This window comes from Pan troglodytes, chromosome 14 (assembly GCF_028858775.2).
Source record: "Pan troglodytes isolate AG18354 chromosome 14, NHGRI_mPanTro3-v2.0_pri, whole genome shotgun sequence".
In the NCBI taxonomy this organism is placed as follows: domain Eukaryota; kingdom Metazoa; phylum Chordata; class Mammalia; order Primates; family Hominidae; genus Pan; species Pan troglodytes.
Genome location: NC_072412.2, coordinates 30334511 through 30358288, shown reverse-complemented (window position 1 = coordinate 30358288; position 23778 = coordinate 30334511).

Below are 23778 nucleotides of genomic sequence, written 5' to 3'. Positions count from 1 at the left end.
TGCCTAGGCTGGAGTGCAATGGCACCATCTCGGCTCACTGCAACCTCCGCCTCCCAGGTTCAAGCAATTCTCCTGCCTCAGCCTGCCTCCTGAGTAGCTGGGATTATAAGCCCACACCACCATGCCCAGCTAATTTTTGTAGTTTTTTAGTAGAGACAGGGTTTCACCATGTTGGCCAGGCTGGTCTCAAACTCCTGACCTTGTGATCCGCCCTCCACTGCCTCCCAAAGTGCTGAGATTACAGGCATGAGCCACCGCACCCGGCCGCAATGTTTTCCTTCTAACTAGTATTCCCACCTCTGACAATTGTTCTGCCTGGAGAAATCACAGGTCCCCCTGTAAGATTCAGGTGGAATATCTCTTATTCAGGAAAGTCATCTTGAGTCCTCCACACCTTGGATCAAATGACAGTGTCCCTGTTTCTGTTCACTTTTATCAGAGCTCCCTACACAGGTAGCTATGCACCAGATCTGCCTATATCTAGTTATAAATTGTATGTGTGCTGCTACCACACATAGTACCAATCATGTATATTAAAACACACAAATACAGAACAAATTAAAGGATGAGATAAAAAATGTTAAGGCAAGTTTTTATATTTTTTTCTTCCCATATCTCCTATGGGAAGATGTCCCAAGACATCCATAGATTGTCTTGTCTCCACCGCCACCCCCAGCCCAGGGTGCACACATTTCATCCATATTTCTATCACGTTCATAGCATCAATCACATTCTATTACAATTCTATTGTGATACCTTGTCCAGTTTGTCATTGCATCTGCACAGTACCTGACACAAAGGTCACATTACAGATGTGCACCACCATGCCCAGCTAATTTTTGTATTTTTAGTAGAAATGGGGTTTCACTATGTTGGCCAGGCTGGTCTCAAACTCCTGAGCTCAGATGATCCACACACCTCAGCCTCCCAAAGTGCTGGGATTACAGATGTGAGCCACCTCGCCCGGCCGTTAGAAATAGTTTTTTAAAATAGATAGTTTTGAGTTCCCATCATTTTCTTAGTAATGACGGATTGCAGAAGTTGGTATTTTGACTGACTTATCTGAATAACTGCAGTTTCAAAGTCAAGTGAATTCCTTTCCTTCATTTAAACAGTCCTGACACGTGTGCTCAGTTAGGTTTCCTCTTCAGTCAGTCACGGATTGATGCCTTAGAGCACAAATGAATGACAATCCAATCCATAGTCTAGGGCTATTTTAAAAATCCAGACATGTGTTTGTTTATTAAATGAAGTATTTGGATATTACCATCTCAGCTAGGACTGGGTCATTAATTTGCAAATGTGAAAGTCTTCCCCCAGACAAGCCAAAAACCCAGTTATTCATGCAGGTCTTGAATCAGAGAAGAGAGAGAGAGAGAGGAAAAAAAAAAAAACCAATAGGAATATACTTTAAACAGTCACAATTCCCATTTCTGAAAATTCTATTCAGTTTGGGCATTCAAGCCTCAGTGCTTTTTCTTATGAGAATTATCTGACTGTGAAGTACTTGTAGAAAATAGAATCATTTAAAAACACTGTTATATTGTGGTCCTCCACAACTTTCTGCCCAGTTGTTTAAATTGTATTGCTGATAGCAGAGCTACGTAGGCAACGATGTATTAATGTGTTAATAATTAGGCGTGTGAGTCCAATGAGGACAGCCATATTCGCTTGCTCACCATGTGACTGCCTGGTGGGGAGGCAGCTGGGTGGATGTGTCTTGGCTCTACGCTGTGCTCTATAGCTTCATTACTCAGCATCCCTGCAATTAATCCTCAAAGCAAAACCTCTTGTTTTTTTTAATTTGAAAAAAGAGTAATTTGAAATAGGTCTCTAAAGCGTCTTAACTGAGCACTTATTCTTTATTTTGTTCCCTGTTTACTTCTCCCTCAAGACAACATTAAATTTCTGCTAAGGGCTACTCGGTAACAATAATATGGGTGAATACACACGCTGTCTGTTTGGAATGCTGCTTTTGTTTGGGAAACTGATGTAGACTGTGTATAATTAAAGGAGTCCAGGTTTGCACTGGGGTTTGGGGTAATCAGACGACTCATTCAATCTTCCCTCTGGGGGTTTATTCCTAAGTGTCACACAACCAAGGAACAGTAGCTAAATACTGCTTGATCAATAACTAGGAAGGCCCCATTGTCAGATGAATAGTTAAGCTGAATAAATATGGTGGAGGTCAGGAGGCTTGAGTGAAGTCTCTTGCTCTTTATTCCTTCCCTTCCAAATCTTACATGGCTGGGTCTACAAGCAGAGCAAGTCCACCTATCCAGGCAGTCAAATAAACAGGAATGATGCACTGCCTCGGAGCAAGGCCCTGTGGAGGCCGGAAGTCAAACAGGACAAAGTCATCTGTTAGTCCTGATCTTTAGGACAAGTAGCAGAGCACAGGCCCAGGAAGGTCTTAAACCTAACCAATCAGGCCAGCAGGCCCCACTTCTGTGAGAACGGTCATCACGTGGATATTCAGTTCTGCAATTTACTTGGGTTTCCTAAATTGTGTGGGTTTGATGTTGTGTTACATAACAGGTTGTCGTAACAAATGACCCCCATACTCTCAGAGGCTTACATAATACGGATATGTTTCTCTCTTACCCTACATCACCATCAAGGGCCAGGTGCAGTTCTCCTCATGTCACCTTGACTCTAGGACCCAGGATGACATAGCAGCCTCTTTCTGAGACTTTAAAAGTTGCTATGGGGAAGGGGGGAAATGCAGCAAATTATGTATCATTTTTGCTCCATTTTATTGGCCATAGTAAGTTGCATGACCACATGTGAGTTCAATAGCAAGGGGGTGTTAACATCCTTTTATAGAAAAGGTCACCACAAGCACGCCACTGCATATGGATAAACAGCATTACATCTAATGGGTGCTGTTGCATTCTTACCTTCTATGTTGACCCCAATAACTTCAGAAAGTGAGACACAAAAGAGACCTGGAAATGAAGAAATGCAACCATGGAAGTGTTTTGGGCTAGGTTATGCTTCACTGTCAAGTAAATCTTTGAAAAAGAGGCTTATTTTTTGCTCACAGGACATGTTCATCTCAGGCAGTCAGGACCTTGGCTTCTCAGAGACACAGGCCTCCGCCTGCACCATCTGCAACATGGTGGAGCCAAGGCAGGTAAAGAGAACATAATTGCACACTGCCTTAAAGACTTTCACCAAGAGGTAACACAGGACGTTTCTATTCATCTTCTAGTGACCAAAGGACATCACATAGCCATGCACAAATTTAAATGCAAAGTGCTACCACACAACGTGCCTGGAAGGAGAACAAAAGTGTAAGTGAAATGAAGGAGCTATATATACATATTTTTTGAGACAGGGTCTGGCTCTGTCATCCAGGCTGGAGTGCAGTGGTGTGGAGTGCAGGTGGTGATCTCAGCCTGGACTCCCAGGCTCAAGCAAACCTCCCGCTTCAGCACCCCAAATGACTGGGACTACAGGCGTGTGCCACTATGCCTGGCCAACTTTTGTTTTTTTTTGGAGAGACAGGGGGTTTTGCCATGTTGCCCAGGCTGGTCTGGAACTCCTGAGCTCAAGTGATCTGCCAGCCTCAGCCTCCCAAAGTGCTGGTGAGAGGTGACAGCGTGCTGGCAGTCCTCACAGCCCTCGCTCGCTTTCGGGGCCTCCTCTGCCTGGGCTCCCACTTTGGAGGCACTTGAGGAGCCATTCAGCCCGCCGCTGCACTGTGGGAGCCCCTTTCTGGGCTGGCCAAGGCCGGAGCCCGCTCCCTCAGCTTGCGGGGAGGTATGGAGGGAGAGGCGTGGGCGGGAACTGGGGCTGCACACGGTGCTTGCGGGCCAGCGCGAGTTCCGGGTGGGTGTGGGCTTGGCGGGCCCCACACTCGGAGCGGCAGGCCAGCCCCACTGGCCAGGCAGTGAGGGGCTTAGCACCTGGGCCAGCAGCTGCTGTACTCAATCTCTCGCCAGGCCTTAGCTGCCTTCTGCGGGGGCAGGGCTTGGGACAGGCAGCCCGCCATGCCTGAGCCTCCCCGCCCCCTCCGTGGGCTCCTGTGCCACCCCAGCCTCCCCGACGAGCACCGCCCCCTGCTCCACAGTGCCCAGTCCCATTGACCACCCAAGGGCTTAGGAGTGCGGGCACATGGCATGGGACTGGCAGGCAGCTCCACCTGCAGCCCTGGTGAGGGATCCACTGGGTGAAGCCAGCTGGGCTCCTGAGTCTGAGGGGGACGTGGTGAACCTTTACGTCTAGCTAAGGGGTTGTAAATACACCAATTGGCACTCTGTATCTAGCTCAAGGTTTGTAAACACACCAATCAGCACCCCGTGTCTAGCTCAGGGTTTGTGAATGCACCAATCAACACTCTGTATCTAGCTACTCTGGTGGGGACTTGGAGAACCTTTGTGTCCACACTCTGTATCTAGCTAATTTGGTGGGGATGTGGATAATCTTTGTGTCTAGCTCAGGGATTGTAAACGCACCAATCAGCGCCCTGTCAAAACAGACCACTCGGCTCTACCAATCAGCAGGATGTGGGTGGGACCAGATAAGAGAATAAAAGCAGGCTGCCCGAACCAGCAGTGGCAACCCACTCGGGTCCCCTTCCTCATTGTGGAAGCTTTGTTCTTTCCCTTTTTGCAATAAATCTTGCTACTGCTCACTCTTTGGGTCCACACTGCCTTTATGAGCTGTAACACTCACCGCGAACATCTGCAGCTTCACTTCTGAGGCCAGAAGGACCACAAACCCACCGGGAGGAACAATTCCAGACGTGCCGCCTGAAGAGCTGTAACACTCACCCGCGAAGGTGCGCAGCTTCACTCCTGAGCCAGCGAGACCACGAACCCCACCAGAAGGAAGAAACTCCAAACACATCCGAACATCAGAAGGAACAAACTCCAGACACGCCGCCTTTAAGAACTGTAACACTCACCGCGAGGGTCCGCAGCTTCATTCTTGAAGTCAGTGAGACCAAGAACCCACCAATTCCGGACACACTGGGATTACAGGCATGAGCCACCACGCCCGGCCTTGCAGGAGTTACATTAATTGAAGTGGCTAATAGCTCAGTCTGGGCCATTAAATCAAGAATCCAGACTACCAGGCGCCTGAGACTCTGGCTAGACTGCCCAGAATAGGGGAGAATGGAAAAAGTACATCATTTGTATATCTCTTCCACTTTAATTTTTTCTGTGAGAAAAAAATCAAAGCCCATAAAGTTAAAATATCATATATGACACGAAGTCACATACAAAGCATTGTATTACTTGGACTAGATTCATACCGGTGCGCTATATAAACCTGCCAGGAAAACATAGTTGGGCATCGAAATGGTTTACTGATGACCTCTCAGCCTGTTGCAGAGTGGGACCCCAAGTATGACAATGAACACCTTGCCTTGATCCACCTTAGAGGCCTCTGGAGCCATATCTAAGAGACATTCATAAAGGCCTCGAGGGTCTCAAATGCCCACTTTACTGATTTGGGAGGGTGGAAGCAGCACAGAAAGGATGGGGAGGGCAATTCTGTAAAGGGCCAGGGCCAGGGCCAACGTCTCTTTTAGGCATGGCGGGCACAGTGCCTAGGGTTCATAATTCTTTTAGTGGCTCCTGACAATATGTTCTTTTAAAATCAGAAAAAAGGCCAGGCGTGGTGGTTCACGCCTATAATCCCAGCACTTTGGGAGGCCAAAGCAGGCGGATGACCTGAGGTCGAGAGTTCGAGACCAGCCTGACCAACACAGAGAAACCCCGTCTCAACTAAAAATACAAAATTAGCTGGGCATGGTGGTGCATGCCTGTAATCCCAGCTACTCGGGAGGCTGAGATAGGAGAATTGCTTGAACATGGGAGGCAGAGGTTGTGGTGAGATGACAGCGTGCCACTGCATGCCAGCCTGGGCAACAAGAGCAAAACTCTGTCTCAAAAAAAAAAAAAAAAAAAAGAAAAAGAAAAAAAACAACTTTCATATTGAAGAATTTTTTTCTTTTCTTAAAGACAGAATCTCACTCTGCCACCCAAATTGGAGTGCAATGGCCTGATCTCGGCTCACTGCAACCTCCGCCTCCTGGGTTCAAGCAATTCTGCCTTAGCCTCCCAAGTAGCTGGGACTACAGGTGCCCACCACCACACCTGGCTAACTTTTGTATTTTTAAAAAATTTTTATTAGTAGTATTTTTCGAGACGGAGTCTTGCTCTGATGCCCAGGCTGGAGTGCAGTGGCGCAATCTTGGCTCACTGCAACCTCCCCCTCCTGGGTTCAAGCAATTCTCCTGCCTCAGTCTCCCAAGTAGCTAGGACTACAGGCATGCGCCACCACGGAGGACTAATTTTTGTATTTTTAGTAGAGACAGGGTTTCACCATGTTGGCCAGGCTGGCGTGGAACTCCTGACCTCAGGTGATCCACCCGCCTCGGCCTCCTAAAGTGCTGGGATTACAGGCATGAGCCACCGTGCCTGGCCTTTTATATTTTTAGTGGAGACAGGGTTTCGCCATGTTGGCCAGGCTGGTCTGGAACTCCTGACCTCAGGTGATCCACCTACCTTGGCCTCCCAAAGTGCTGAGTTTACAGGCATGAGCCACCGCACCAGGCCAAAAATTTTTAAATGTATTAGTATAAACATCTATTTACCAGCCCAATAGTAAACATACATATATGTATTTTTTTCTCAATGGAGGAAAGGGTTCATAAAATTATGTTGCCCTAGAATGGGCACCCGGAATTCTCCTCTAATCTTTCCTCTGGAGAGCAACAGAAAGTTGGTGGGACTGGCCGGGCGCGGTGGCTCATGCCTGTAATCCCAGCACTTTGGGAGGCCGAGGTGGGCGGATCATGAGGTCAGGAGATCGAGACCATCCTGGCTAATATGGTGAAACACCATCTCTACTAAAAATACAAAAAAGCCGGGTATGGTGGTGGGCGCCTGTAGTCCCAGCTATTCGGGAGGCTGAGGCAGGAGAATGGTGTGAACCTAGGAGGCGGAGCTTGCAGTGAGCAGAGATCGTGCCACTGCACTCCAGCCTGGGCGACAGAGCGAGACTCCATCTCAGAGTAAAAAAAAAAAAACCAAAAGAAAGAAAGTTGGTGGGACTCTGCTTGGTCATCCAATGCATTGGAGTTAACAAGCTGTAAAAGGAAAAACCTTAGACAAGTTAAATTTAACTGAGTTTACTTGAGCAAAGAACAGTTCTCCAATAGGATAGAGCTCAGAGCCAGACAGGTGCTAAAAACTCTGGCCTACAAGGTGGTCGGGCAGCAATTATGGACAGAAAACGGAAGTGAGGCAGAGAGGCTGCTTAATTGGCTACAGCTGGCCTTTCGCTTTGAGTCCTTTGCCACCTGTGATTGGCTGTTCAGCTGCTGTGACTTGCTAAGACGCAACAATTTGTTACAAGAGTATACTCTTAAATTAGGCTTTCAGTTAGATTAAGTACTAAACTAGGTTGCAGTTTGTTACATAAGGCATTCCCATGTAACAAATTTAGTTGTTGACTTCTCAAATTTAGTTTTACAAAGCCAAGAACAGAAATGAGGAAATTGTGGCCTCCAGGGAAAAACAGGGCTTCCTCCCCTCCCCTCTCCTCAGAGGACACTTTGTGGAAGAGTGCTGCTAAGGTAGGTCAAGCTCTACATGATAATGGGGGGTGGGAGGATGAAGAGATGGCGGAGCCTCCAAAGTGCGGAGTGTGATGGGGATGGATGGCAGCTCTAAGCCAGCTAAGGTCTTCTTTCAGATTCTTTTCTTCCAGTATGGCTGTCACAGGTATGCCCGGAGCTGTTCCCGATAGGGTTCTTTCATCTCCCTGCAGAGAGCAGGGGTGAGAGTCAGCAAGTTGTACCCTAGGCCTTAGGAGAAGCTATTTTCTAATGAGTTGCTCATCCTTGGAGTGCTTTTGCCCTTAGCCTCGTCATTATCTGTCATCTGGACGAGTGAAGAGCATCTTTCCTGGGGACCCCGTGTTCACCTGCCCCCTATAGCGTGAACTTGTACTATAGTACCATATGGTAATGAGCTGAGTTGAGGAATTAAGCACGTGAAATGTGATGAGTCTGGATTGAGATGTGCTGTAAGTCTAATATGCACACCAGATTCCAAAGATTTTGTATATTAAAAAAAATATAGGCTGGGTGCGGTGGCTCATGCCGGTAATCCTGGCACTTTGGGCAAGGTGGGTGAATCACCAGAGGTCAAGAGTTCGAGGCCAGGCTGGCCAAAATGGTGAAACCCCATCTCTACTAAAAATACAAAAAATTAGCCAGGGATGGATGGTGGTGGGCACCTGTAATCCCCGCTACTCGGGAGGCTGAGACAGGACAATTGTTTGAACCCGGGAGGCAGAGATTGCAGTGAGCTAAGATGGCACCACTGCACTGCAGCCTGAGAGACAGAGTGACATGCCTATTTCTATATATAAATAATTTTGTTATGTTGAATTGTTAATTTACATATATGAGGTTCAGTCAAATATATTAAAATTATTTTCATCCATTTCTTTTTACTTTTTCGTGTGGCTACTAGGAACCTTTAAAATGACATATACCACTTGCATTTGTGGCTTACATTATATTTCTGTTAGGCGGCACTACCTGGACTTCATGCACTACCCACAGTGAGCCTTGGAGAATCATAAATCTCACTGTGTCCAGAATTGGTTCCTTCCCGTGGGTTTTTGGTCTTGCTGTCTTCAAGAATGAAGCCAGGGACCCTCGTGCTGAGTGTTACAGTTCTTAAAGATGGTGTGTCCCATGTTTGTTCCTTCAGATGTCCACAGTTTCTTTCTTCTGGTGGGTTCGTGGTCTTGCTGACTTCAAGTGAAGCCGCAGACCTTCGCAGTGAGTGTTACAGCTCTTCAAACTGGCGCGTCTGGAGTTTGTTTCTCCGGGTGGGTTCATGGTTTCGCTGACTTGTGGAGTGAAGCCACACACCTTCACAGTGAGTGTTACAGCTTTTAAAGGTAGCGCGTCCAGAGTTCTTCATTCCTCCCTGTGGGTTGGTGGTCTCACTGACTTCAGGAGTGGAACTGCAGACCTTCTCAAGGAGTGTTACAGCTCATAAAGGTAGTGCAGACCCAAAGAGTGAGCAGCAGCAAGATTTATCACAAAGAGCAAAAGAACAAAGCTTCTACAACACAGAAGGGAACCCAAGTGGGTTGCGGCTGCTGAGTCCCATGACCAGCTTTTATTCCCTTATTTGGCCCCAGCCACATCCTGCTGATTGGTCCATTTTACAGAGTGCTGATTGGTCCATTTTACAGAGTGCTGATTGGTCCATTTCACAGAGTGCTGATTGGTCTGATTTTACAGAGTGTAGATTGGTGCATTTACAAACCTTTAGCTAGACACAGAGTGCTGATTGGTGCATTTACAATCCTTTAGCTACACAGAAAAGTTCTCCAAGTCCCCACCCAACCCAGAAGCCCAGCCGGCTTCGCCTCTGAACATCGTTCCTCTGCTCAAAACTTTCCAATGGCTTTGCATTTTGCTCAGAGGCAAATAAAAGATTTACTGTGTCTTACAAGGCCTTAGGTGGTCTTAGATGACCCCAGCTGCCCTGTCTGACCCCCTCTCCTATCACACTTGCCTTTGCCTCTCCATTCAGGGCTACTCAAAGAACATGCCAACCAGGGTTCTACTCTAGGCCTTCTCCATGTGTTTCCCTTCTGCTTAGAATCCCTTTCCCCAGGCTATCTGCAGGTCACTCCCTCACTCTTTTCAGGCTTCTGCTCATTGGTTACCACCTCCTTTAAAGTAGGAGTGCACACGCATATGCACGCACACACACATACACACACACTATTCCCTGTACCACCTGCCCCCTTACTCTGCTTTAGTTCTTCATGGTGCTTACCACAAGCTGTTTTTTTGTTTTGTTTTGTCCATCTCCTTCTGTCAGAACATTAGTGTCTTAGTCAATTTGTGGTGTTACAGGGGAATACCTGAGGCTGGGTAATTTATTAAAAAAAGAAGTTTATTTGGCTTATGGACCTGCAGGCTGTATAAGAAGCATGGCGCTAGCATCTGTTTCTGGTAAGGCAGGCTTCCAGTCATGGCAGAAGGGGAAGGGGAGTCAGCATCATATGTTGAGAGGAAAGAAGCAAGAGAAGGGAGGGGTGCCACATTCTTTTTAACTATCAGTTCTCTTGGGAGACTTCACTCATTACCTCCGAGATGGCACCAAGCCATTCGTGAAGGATTACCCCATGACCCAAACACCTCCCACCAGGCTCTACCTCCAACACTGGGATCAAATTTCAACATGAGATTTGAGGGGACAAATACCCAAACTCTATCAATCAGGAAACTTCATAAAAGCAGAGGTTTTGTCTGCTACTTACTGTCAAATACTCGGTGCTTAGAAGAGAGCCTGGAGCTTAGTAGACACTCAGGGATGCTTGTTGAAGAAATGAATATCAGAGTGTGGTAAATATGTGTGGATCCAGTGGAGAGAAAGCCCAGGAGGCCCCTCTGGTCTGCTGCTAGCCCTCTGCCACCACACCAGATTTCCACATTGGGGTTTAAGGCAAAAGCCTCCCAGAGGTAGAGATTTTTTCCCTGACCTTGTTTTCTATAGAAACTTGAGGAGGTGGCTGTGGCAAGACAGGGCCTGAGGACGTTCAGCGCCTTCCAAATACCATCAACCCCCAACACAGCTCAGAAAATACCTGCCCCACCTTTTCTCTTTGCAGCACAACTAAAACAAAATATAGTCTTTTAAAAGTCTTAGGTAAAATAAAAACAAAGCTTAGAAATGCAAATAGCATGAAAGCAATTACTGTTGGGCTTGGCCCATGCTCCTAGAGTAACTAGAGTCAACTCACAGATGGATTACATTTCCAAGAGGGAGGCCTGGGTTACTCTGGCTTCAGCTTTCATCTATCTCCAGGTCACGTCGGCTCTGGATGTTGTCTCATTTTCCACTGCCTAGTGTACTCCTGAACACTGTCCTCAATTCAAGGAGAAACTGAAATGCCAACTTTTCTTATTACAAACACTTTCCAGAGACCTGTAGTTCACAGTTTAAAGTCAAACACACTCTACATGCAGTTAATCCTCATTTCATCCAGTCAGTCACCTTCTCTGCCCCAACTGGCCTCCAGATTCATTTCTGTGGGCTGCTCACCCTCTGCTGGTCTCAGCGCAGCCCTCTGACAATATTTAGCAGCTTGGTCTCAATTACCAGGGAGATTGAGCAACTGAAGGCTGAAGGCCCCACGGGATAGGAGAGCCTCTTAGGGCTGGACTCACCACCTAAGGCTGCTTTCAGACCCCTCCAGGGCCACTTTACCAGAGGCAGGTTAGTGATCTGCTCTGTGTGAGATCAGACGTTGAGGACTGTCCCACCCAGAATCCTGAAGCCTCACCCCATCCCATCTCCATACCTTTTTTTTTTTTTTTTTTGACACGGAGTCTCACTCTGTCACCCAGGCTGGAGTGCAGTGGCACGATCTCGGCTCAGTGCAAGCTCTGCCTCCTGGGTTTGCGCCATTCTCCTGCCTCAGCCTCCCAAGCAGCTGGGACCACAGGCGCCTGCCACCACACCTGGCTTTTTTTTTTTTTTTTTTTTGTATTTTTAGTAGAGATGGAGTTTCACCATGTTAGCCAGGATGGTTTTGATCTCCTGATCTCGTGATCCGCCCACCTTGGCCTCCCAAAGTGCTGGGATTACAGGCGTGAGCCATCGCGCCCAGCCAACTTGCTCTCCTAATAGAACAAAAATTGTGCCCCATTCACCAGGGCTTACTTGTCAGAGATTTTGTGGCTTAGGCTCCGCTTTAAATAAGAAATTATTTAAAGCACTTTGTCCTGTTTTCTCACATTGCCTGCGTCCCCACCCACCACCTCTGTGGCTCCCAGTCTGCTGAGGACAGTGCCCCTTCCCCTTCACTTTTCCTCCCCGTTTGATCAAGCAAGGGTTTTGGTCATTAATACCTGGCCCTACCATTTACTGGTTGTCCTCAGGGAAGTTATTTAATCCAACTGAGCCTTACTTTCATTTGCAGAATGGGGATGATAATAGAAGGTACCTATCGAAGAGGGACCTTGGGAGGTGACGTAAGACATTCATGGCACCCAGCACTGTGCTGAGGTGCTCAGTAAGTGAAAATCCCTTCTCGCCAGCTGTCATGGGCGTTATTTTTTCTGCCTGCCTGGCATGTCTGTGAGGCACCATCCCTGCCCATTCTGCAGTAATGCTGGCGGCCTGGTGGTTTGATTCTCCATCATCCTCACCAGTAGCTTGGGCAGATAGCTCTGCACAGTGACTTCAGGTACCAGGTCACACTCACTGGCTCTTCTCTTCCCTTCTTCTTTTTTTTTTTTTTTTGAGACATAGTCTCCCTCTGTAGCCCAGGCTGAAGTGCAGTGGCACAATCTTGGCTCACTGCAACCTCCACCTCCCAGGTTCAAGTGATTCTTCTGCCTCAGCCTCCCGAGTAGCTTGGATTACAGGCATGCACCACCATGCCCAGCTAATTTTTGTGTTTTTAGCAGATGGGGTTTCACCATGTTGGCCAGGCTGGTCTTGAACTCCTGACCTCAAGTGATCTGCCACCTCGGCCTCCCAAAGTGCTGGGATTACAGGCATGAGCCACCATGCCCAGTCTCTTTGTGACTTTCTTACGGTAAGAACTATGTTACTCTGGAGCTGCAAGGTCTGCCTTTGCCCTTACATAAGGAAGGCCCATCTGAGAAGGGAAGCAACGCAGAGCAGAGTTTAGCTGAGAGATGGGCAGAGAGAAAGTCCTGAGGATGTCACTTGAGTTCCTGGATATGGCTGAGCCTAAACTAGATGCTCCCTAAAACTTTCAAATTATGTGGATCAGTAAATTCCCATTTTTGTTTTGTTTTGTTGGTTGGCTGATTTTTTTGTTGTTGTTGCCTGCAACTGCAAAAATCCAAATATACTGTTTTTCCCTGCCCTGGTTCGTAACTTTGACAGCTTGTGTAAGATTTTCATGAGTCTCTGGCTCCCCTGGGTGGCAAAGAGAATAAATTCACATTTCTAGGAGTCCCACTCTCTGCACTAGCATGCTCCTTTCTACAGTTTATTTATGTTTTGACTCCTCTAGTCTCAAACATACTTGTGTGTAATCTTAGCCCACAAATGTTTTGGCAGAAATTTCTTTTTCTTGGTTATACTGCTTTTCTAGCTGTGGTGGTTCTGGGTCTGCAGTCGGTCAAATCTCATCCCTGGTCCTGCTTGGGGTGGCCATTGAATTGGGTTTGAGTCAGTGGTACAGTGAGTGGCCCGAGTTGGGGGGCAGTGGGTCACCCTCTTCTAGGAGCAGTCAGTGACACAAAACACCATCTTGGTATTATTAGAAGGTTGCACCAACCAGCTACAGGAACAAGCCCCAGTGCCAACATGATTTTAAAAGTCCTAGCCAGAGGAATTAGGCTCATCCAGATTATTCTGTCTGAGGAAGAACTGACTAGTTAGAAAAAAATTACAAGTCGATAGGTGTTTTCATGATGTAATTTGTAAGAACCTATTTAAGAACATGGTGTGGCCATATTCGTTTTATTTTGTCATGATGAATATCCTGGGGAGCCATTGCTACTGCAAAAAGGTCCCTGGAACACTTACCAATCTTTTAGTACTCAGAGACTACCTGGAAACACGTCTTTAGTATGTGCCTTTCTGAGCTGGGCTTACCTATTACATCATTGTTGCTCATTCCTTATTTTGAGCCTTGTACTTCAGAATCGCTAACCTAATCCGCATATGTATTTGTTCATCTCCTCTGTATTTGCATACTCTGGCAGAGAAATGGAGTCCTCTTCCTCCATCCTACTCACTTTAGCTCAGGCGTCACCCACCTTATTCCCCCTTCCAACATCCTTGGCCCAGGTGAGCTACGTGTCCCACTTCTGTGTCCAAAAATTTTCTGTTCACAGAGCTGTCATTATAACGATTCCATTGGATAATTATGTTTATGGGTGTGTCCTCAACCAGACTGAGAAGCTTGAGGCACAGGTTTTAACTCTTTTTTTCTTAAGGCCATATGTCTCCTGGCTCACGGTATGGCCCATAGCAGGCGTGCAAAGTTCATTGAATTAATATGTTCATTAAAAGTACAGGGTCGATAAAATAGCATCTGTTGAGGAACTACTGTCTAGATGCCTTAGAGAACTGTAGTGAGAATTTAACAAGAGAGCATAAATCAATGACAGGGAGATATACCTAGCACAAAGTCAACATGGTTGTTGAATGAATGATGGAAGATCTACATTTTGAAGATGAAAATGATGAAGTTCAGACAGCTTAAACTTTTTCCCAGAGTCACACAGTTAAAGTGAGAGAGGTGAGATTTGAACACAGCCCTCTCTGGCCCCTAAGCCCTTGGCTTCCCCTACAGCTCCTTGTCATCTTCTGCATTATACATCTTTAGGTCTCTTGCCCCAGCAGGCAGGCAAACATTTTTCATTGTTGACAATGATCCTTGAATCAACTGTAACACTTTCACATGATGGCTTTCCATGGGAGGAATTCCACAAATATTTGTTGCATGAATGGGTGAATGAATAGACTTGGGAAATTTCCAGTGCTGAACAAAGTTGCGTGGGCTAGTCCATTTAGGGCATGATACTATATATCCCTTTAGAACATGTACCAACATCACTATAGCAATCCACTAAGCAGAAATATAACGTGTTATAAAATAACACTGGAGACAGGGCCAAAAGAACAATGTCATAGAAATAAAGGTAAAGAAAAGAAAGTTAACCTTTCTAGGACAGTGATAGATTTTAAATCTGTGGTATTCAGAATATTCTTATGAATTTTTCACAATGGAATGGAGGTATTTTGACCTCCCCTCTAAAATCTGATTCTCTGATTTAGAATTATCTGCAAAGATATTCACACAGATATATGTAGTTTTTTTGAAATTTGTGGACTATCAATTATCTAGGCAGTCACGCAATATGAACAGCACAATATGAAAGATGAGAATAAGGAAACAGTTTTGCTGTTCTCTTTCATAATCCTGGGAGAGGGTTATGAAGGGAATGAAGTGACTCAGAAGTGTCTTAGGTAACCAAGCATTAGTAATCAAAGCAATAACAACCGTAGCTGTCAGCTATTGTGTGCCCTTTTAATGGAAGACATCTGGCTTAGGTGATATTACTTTATTAATTGGTCCCCACAACAACCACAATGAGGTAGAATTTCTTTTTTTTTTTCTTTTTTCGAGATTGAGTCTCACTCTTGTTGCCCGGGCTGGAGTACAGTGGCGCGATCTCGGCTCACTGCAACCTCCACCTCCTGGGTTCAAGCGATTCTCCTGCCTCAGCCTCCCCAGTAGCTGGGATTACAGGTGCCCGCCACCACCCCCAGCTAATTTTTGTATTTTTAGTAGAGACAGGGTTTCGCCATGTTGGCCAGGCTGGTCTTGAACTCCTGACCTCAGGTGATCTACCTGCCTTGGCCTCCCAAAGTGCTGGGATTACAGGCGTGAGCCACCGCACCTGGCCAAGGTAGAATTTCTTACCCACATCTTACTGGTAAGATTTTAGAAGAGTTAGGCAGTTTGCCCAAGAAAGGTTGCAGATGCCAGGATTTATACCCAGCTCTGCCTGACTCCACACACAGTCTAGAGGGTTGTCTTGTGACTATTACTATAATACCAAATGCACAGTACAGCTGCCCAGGCCCTTAACCTTGCTGCAGTTCTGAGAGTTGGTTCCCTTTCAGTTTCCTGAAGGCAGGAACGTGGGCTGTTCGTCATGGTATCTCCAGCACAAAGCAAACGGCTGCCACATTGTAGGAGTTCATCCAGATCACTCTATATGATGAAAGTGCGAAGGTGACTTGCTAGAATAAAACATTTCAAGTCAAAGGCTAATAGGTATTTTCATTATGTAATCTATAAGGACATTTAAAACCATAAAGGTTTGGCCATGTTGGTTTTATTTTATCCTAATTAATATCATGGAGACCTACTGCTATTCCAAAAAGCCAATAAGGTCCTTGGATTCCTCCTTTTGTTACTGGTGGAGAGTGTCTAGGTTTTTGACATTTTGAACAAAGAATTGGACAAAATGCACAAACAAAACAAGGAAAGAATGAAGCACCAAAACAGAGATCTACTGAAAATAAAAGTACACTCCACATGGTGGGAATGGGTCTTAGCACAGGGGATCAAGGCCCCAGTTCCAGAATTTTCTGGAGTTTAAATACACTCTAGAGGTTTCCCATGGGCCACTTGGTTTACACCCCATGCAAATGAAGTAGTGGTCCGCAATCAAGAGGCTGAAGCAAAGTTACAAAGTTACATTCCTATGCAAACATCTGATTGGTTGTGGAAAGCAACCAGTCAGAGGTACTTTCAATTTTCTGTCTGCTATGCAGGAAAAGGAGGGAGGGTTTGCAAAGTTGGGGTTTTCCTTTTGATTTAGTTCTAGGAAGTCAGCCTAAATCGGCCTTAGGTTCCCTGCCTGCAGACTTTATTCTCCTGCCTCACTTTGGGAACAGCCCAGGATTCCTCAATGTTATAGTCCCCACTCACCATCCCTGCCAAGCACCCTCACATCTCCTTACACACAACAACAGACAATGGTACTCTGCCCCCAGGGAAGAGTTCTGGGTCTATTCAAAGACAGATGTGATCCTCAAGGACATGCCATAGGTCACAGTAGTAAGGGTCGAGCTTCCATTACTCCAGAGGAGAAGAAAAACCTTTGTTATTCATCTCTGCCACCAAAGGCGATAGTCTAGAGTGGATTTCCTCCTCCTAATGAGTTGCCCTCCCCATTGGAAAGGCCAGTGCAGGTCCCAGGTGGGGGAAAAGGAGGAATGGTTTGTTGTTTGTTCTAGCAAACAGGGAAGGACACTTTTTTCACTTTCTTGCAGCTGATGATGTAAGAAGGCCTGGCTCCCTCTTGCTGGTTAGGCCTCTTAGCCATGGCAGACCAAAAAGAAATCAGATAGGAAGAGAACATGCACGTATGGCTTAAGAACCTTGGCAGAGGGCTGGGCGTGGTGGCTCACGCCTAGAAATCCAGCACTTTGGGAGGCCGAGGCAGGCGGATGACAAGGTCAGGAGATCAAGACCATCCTGGCTAACATGGTGAAACCCCATCTCTACTAAAAATACAAAAAATTAGCCAGGCGTGGTGGCGCGTGCCTATAGTCCCAGTTACTTGGGAGGCTGAGGCAGGAGAATCGCTTGAACCCGGGAGGTGGAGGTTGCAGTGAGCCGAGATTGTGCCACTGGGCAACAGAATGAAACTCCGTCTTAAAAAAACAAAACAAAACAAAACAAAACAAAAAAACAAAAAACAAAAAAAAAAACCTTGGCAGAGGTAGGTCAGGGATTTTCATTCTGGGGCATTTAGGAGACACAACCAACAGTGAATGATTAATAAATGATGAAGAGAGAAAGGGAGGAAGGCAGGAAGAAATGAAGGAAAAGGAAAGGAGCAATTTTTGATTCATTCAACAAAGGCCTATAAATAAAAAGAGAAAGGACAGTCTTCGGGAGCTCACAGCCCTTGGGGGAATCAATAAACAAGCCCTAAAGTTTGAACAACTCAGACAGAAATCAGAGGCAGCTGAGCAGAGCAGGGAGTGCGGAGCAGTACTCCCCTTTCTTCTCAAGAGGAATGGAGCTGGGGGGTCGAGGGGGCAGTGGGGAGCTGTTGGGAGGGAGCCACAAAGATTCTTATACACCCAGCCAGTCTGACCATGGTAATATAAGGCAGAGTCCTACAGAGCCATATGCCCCTTGGCGTTTTTTTTTTTTTTTTTTTTTTTTTTTGAGACAGAGTTTTGCTCTGTCGCCAGGCTGGAGTGCAGTGGCACAATCTCGGCTCACTGCAACCTCCGCCTTTTGGGTTCAAGCGATTCTCCTGCCTCAGCCTCCTGAGTAGCTGGGATTACAGGTGTGTGCCACCACGCCCAGCTAATTTTTGTATTTTTAGTAGAGACGGGGTTTCACCGTGTTGGACAGAATGGTCTCGATCTCTTGACCTCATGATCTGTCTGCCTCGGCCTCCCAAAGTGCTGGGATTACAGGCACGAGCCACCATGCGTAGACTGCCCCTTGGATATCTTCCTATGCAGCCTTTAATATAACCAACTAGGGAAATTGGTTTTATTTAAGTGGAACTTATTTAATAAAAATATCTCCATTCTGGGAGTGGAAACTTAAATCTATGTGACTTGGTTTTTTCATATGACTGGGAATGATTGGGAGCACCTGTTTGATGAGGTAGCCGTGCTGGCAGTCGGAGGAGCCACAACAGAGTTGGGTGGGGCGGAGTGCTGGCATTTAACAGCAGCTAACAGCGTGAGGGCCGGCTACACACCTGGCTCAGTGCAAGGCACTGGGCACAGAGAGATGCATAAGCATGGATGGCACAGCAGAACCCAGGCGAAAGGAGCTTTGGGAGTTGGGAGGCACCAGCCGGCGGGTTATCTGCCTGGGCCTGGGAGAGACAGAGGCTGGAGGCGTGGCAGGGACAAGGAGCTCAAGACACTCTCCTGCCTTTTTGTCTTGGGCTGTCCCTGTTCCCTCTTTTCAGAGACAAAGGGGAAAACATTTATATTGTCAAAATATAAAAACAGTTGTTAAATGGTGAAAGGCTAAGAGAGCCTTTGTAAGCAGGAAATAAGGTGGACTAACATATTTATGGAGACTGTGCTTCTTTAATGAAAGTAACAAATTACACACTTCCTCAGGAAAAACAGAATTGTAACCGTTTCTTCAGGCACATGTGAAAAGAAAGAAAGGAAGGAAGAGTTAGTATCCCGTATCTTTTCTATTCCAAATTATGATGAGGTCAATTCAAAGTCCTTGTACATAAAGATGAGTCATTTCAGTACAGACTCTTTGGGTCTAATTTACATTTCAGAATTTAAAAAGCTGGTTTCAGTGTTGTTGGTCAGCAATATTAGCTTTCTAAGAGTAATTGAATTTTTTTCTAGGAAGTCTCATCTTCTCCAATGCTTTATTCCTTCCTCTCAATATATTTTAACCTCATGTTTGCTGGTGTGGAAAGCAGCTGAAAGGCATGTAGAATAATTTGAGTGCCTCATCCTTCAGAATAGGCAAGAAATTCCCTTTTTGCTGTTTTCCCATTGATGCCAAGGAATTAAATAAAGCAACTGTAATTTGTATGGCTTTGAGTTGTGTCTCTCCTTTCCACATTATTCTAGTCATCCACCATTAGACAAGTGGTTATATACATCCTTGCCAAGATGTAACTTTGCAATCAGATAGTCAGTTCTTCCGAAGTGTCCGGAAGGAGGAATTTCATTTCACTTAGCACAAATGAGGTAAGAACAGTATGACTTGCTAAATAAAAACAGGTACCCAAAATGTTTTTTATTCTACCACTCCCACTCTCCCTAGTGGATTATTAATTAGTTTAGGGGAACTGAATGCACCCTTGGTTCCAACAGCTTAATGAGCTACCCCATGAGGGCACCTGTAATATGTCTCAAGAGTTCAGACACATCCTGGTTTCAGAATCCTCTGACACACAGAAAAATACACCAACAATTTGTAGTTATTTTCCCACCAAAATGAAGGTGCTTTTTTTCAACACAGCAAACCTAAAGAGTCTGTACTGAAATGACTCATCTTTATGTACAAGGACTTTGAACTGACCTCATCATAATTTGGAATAGAAGAGACACAGGATACTAACTCTTCCTTCCTTTCCTTCTTTTCACACATGCCTGAAGAAACAAAGGAAAGAAGAAAAGAGGAATCTATTTCTGGTATATAAATTTAGTTTTCAGGGTGGAAAATCAGAATATTATGTAGGGCAACAATGATTCTGGTTATCCAAATATTAACTTTCTTTCTCCTTTCTATGATAGAATGACTAAGGTAACCATGAATGTAAGAATTAATTAATAATTTTCAGTCACTGTGGGCATTCTAATTATTATTTCATAAGTAAAGAAGCCAAGGTGGATGGGCACTGTGGCTCACACCTGTAATCCCACCACTTTGGGAGGCCGAGGCAGGCGGATCACGAGGTCAGGCATTCAAAACCAACCTGGTCAAGATGGTGAAACCCCTGTTTCTACTAAAAATACAAAAATTAGCCAGGTGCAGTGGCAGGCGCCTGTAATCCCAGTTATTCAGGAGGCTGAGGCAGGAGAATCGCTTGAACCCAGGAGGCGGACATTCCAGTGAGCTGAGATTGCACCACTGCACTCCAGCCTGGGTGACAGAACAAGCCTCTGTCTCAGAAAAAAAAAAAACCCAAGGCAAAGGAAAACAGTGAATTATATGTACCTTTCTGAAGGAAGTAATTGATAATCACAAAAATACTTTCAACCACAGTTCAATATTACCTTCTTGGAATAGGCAGTGCACATTTGTACAACAGCAGGCATGTCTCGTAGCCAAATGAGACATGTGTCCCTCCTCTTGTAACCTAATACAGGTTGGAGTTGTCTGACTCATTCAGATCTGGGTTACCGTTCTCCCATCTCTTAGGCTCTGTGGCTCAGAAATCAAACAGTGCTCTATTTTCTTTCAAACACATTCTGAGACTCTGCCCTTTTTGTATTAGGCTTAAATCAAAGCTACTGCTCTTAACCAGGGACAACTTTGTCCATTGGTGACATTCGGCAATGTCTGGAGACATTTTCGGTTGTTGCAATTGGGCCAGGGGTGAGGTGGTGGGGGTGTGGGGGGTGCGGGAGGAAGAGCAGGACACTGCTGCTGGCATCTAGTAGGATGTGGCCATGGATGCAGTTAATTATTCAGGGTGCAGGACAGCCCACACGATGACTATCCAGCCCAAAATGTCAACAGTGCCAAGGCTGAGAAACTCTGCATTAGAGAAAAGCATTTCCCAGTAAGTTTGTTTTTTCATTCAACTATTCAACAAATATTGATTGAGCATCTATAATGCACTATAAAGAAGAAAAACAATCACTGCCCTCTGGGTCAGACAATCAAAGAAGGGAAGTAACTAACACACACACACACACACACACACACCCCAAGATCACTGCAGCTATATGTTGTAGTATAGAGTGTGGTACATGTTGTGAAGGAAATCAGTGGATAACAACAGAGAGTGAACCAGGAAGTGCTTTAGGTAATATAGTCATGAAAGACCTTCCTGAGGAGGTTACTTGCTTTGGGTAGCAAGTAACAGAAACCCCAATTCAAGTTGGCTTAAGTGGTGAGGAAATGTATGGCTGGCATAACTTAAATCTAGAGGTAGGGTGGGTCTCAAGACTGACTTCAGCCCTAGGCTCCAACTTAATTTTCTTAGTTCTATCCACTTCCATGTGTCATTTCCTTTTCAGGATGATAGTAAGGTTGTTGTAATGGTTCTGGGCCTCATAACCTCATACAACAGCGCCTGGAGGAAGAAGAAGATGGAGGGAGTGGAAGGAAAGGGATGGAAAGGGGCAGAGAAATACCCTCATACCCAGGCATTCTAAACCATAGCCCTGAAAGTCACCCTGATTGGGCTGCCTAGGTCACCTGACCATCCTGGAACCAACGACTATGGCCAAGGGGAATAGGATGTGCTGATTGGCCTAAGCCAAACAGTGACCACCCTCCGCATTCGAGCTGGCACCAGTTTCTCCTTAACTGGACAAAAACTGGGTGTACTTTGGGGAAGGGTAATGTGCTTACTGGGTGGGCATTCAGAAACCTTCTCTACAGATGGTGAAGAATTCAATAGAGCCTTGAAGGATGAGGAACTGGCCTAGCCAGGAGCCTGAGGAAGAATTTTCTAGGCAGGGGAATAAAGGAACACCTTGATGTGGGGTAGGGGGCCAGTGTGCCTGAGCACGGTGTTCCAGTGGGAAAGTGGCTCACAGTGAGTTTGGGGGCAGACATGAACATTTTCCTACACATTGAGTTTTTGTCTGCCACATTTATTACAAAATATGATCCTTTTTAGGCTAAAAGAAACATCATTTTACATATCTTTTCCATGTCCTACCAGACAAAACATACTTACCTTATTTCTAGGTGTACCTTTTTATAAGTCTCTGCTCCCTGCGTGATTTCCCCATGCATTCCTATTTTTAGATGATCATTCTATTATAACTTAAAATAAGGACAAAATAGGTTTTAGCAGAACCAATTAAGGTTTAAAGGATACATTTTCAGGTTAATATATAAGAAGAAAACAAAAATCTTTTGGTAAGCAAATATTGAAAAAGGTTCAAACGGACAAGATTTCAGATAATTGAGTATTCATGATGCCCCAGCATTGCAGAGAAGTGACAAAACACATCTTGATTTAGAACAAGTTTTATACTACTTCTGTAACCCTCCAGCCCCTGGCATTATGCTGGTTATAGAGAAGACTGCCATACTGGTTGATACCAGAAATTCAAAGTCACATGCACTTTCATGTATATTACTCTATCTGCATATCCCCTCCTTTGCCCATCTCTTCCTCCTTTCAAGGAAGCCTGGCATAGTTTTTTATATCTACTGCATATTATCTCTTTGAATGGCATTTTTGTTTGGGCTTTTCTTAATTTTGCATTTTTGTTTTATTGTTCTTTGGAAGTGGTCTGTTTTTGCTTCCAATTTTGAGGTCCTTGTTATTCTCTAAAACAAATATGGAATGAAACCTAATAATTGGATTCATAATTACATAACAAGGATTTGTAGGGATTGTCATTATTTGGTCCAAGTCTCATTTTAAAATTTCTGACATTACAACAGTAAGTGTGATAAATTCTACATGTAATAAAAATATATAAACATATAAAGTAATAAAATATAATAAAGTGATAAAAGTGAATTTTTTTAATAGTCTTGCTATATTGCCTGGGCAGGACTTCAACTCCCGGGCTGAAGCAACCCACATGCCTCAGCCTCCCATGTAGCTGGTACTAGAGGCATGAGCCACTGCACCTAGCTAGGAATTATTTTTTTATTTTTAGAGACAGACTCTTGTTCTGTTGCCCAGGCTGCAGTGCAGTGGAGTGATCATAGTTCGCTGCAGTGCAGTGGAGTGATCATAGTTCACTGCAGCCTCAAACTCCTGTGCTCAGGTGATCCTCCTGCCTTGGCCTCCCAATGTGCTGGGATTACAGATGTGAGCCGCCATGCCTGGCCCAGCTAAGAATTTCAATTAGATAATAAATATGGTAGATTTTACAACCTCTTATCACTTACCTGTTGTGCTGAATAATTAAGGCGAATCGATTAAATAAAAGGGGGCTACACCATGACTACACAACACATCCACAGCAGTACAAGATTAAAGTTTGTACTGACTTTCACTGAATGATATTACTTCTATTACTACAATTTATCAAATACCACCATACCATGTTTTATTTATATCTAATCCTTCCAAAATCCTAGCAAAAATAGGTATTACTTCCATTTTACAGTCGAGGAAACAGAGGGCAAAGAGGAATTTGACAAAGATGACAGACTTTATATGTTTATGTTTATATATGTTTAGTGCTTTATATATAGTTTCCATCATTACATAACACCATGAGATGGAATACAGAAAGGCTTAGTAATTATCGCAACATCACACAGCTCACAAATAAGAATAGCTAGGATTCAAGCCCATGATGTCTGACTCCAGGAGGCCTGGTGCCCTTACAAGCTGTACTTTATATAAAACATCTTAGTAGAGTGCCAAGGATTTGAACCTGACCCAAATCTGTCTGGCTCCAAAGACTGAGAACTGTTCATGTCTCCTCTTCGTACGGCAGTTAAAATGTGGGAAGCAGACCAAATAATCTCAAAGGTTCTTTCTGTTCAAAATTGCTATGTCTCCATGGATTTTATTATAAGGTTTTGACATGTAAGAAAAAGTTGGTGGGCGGGGGG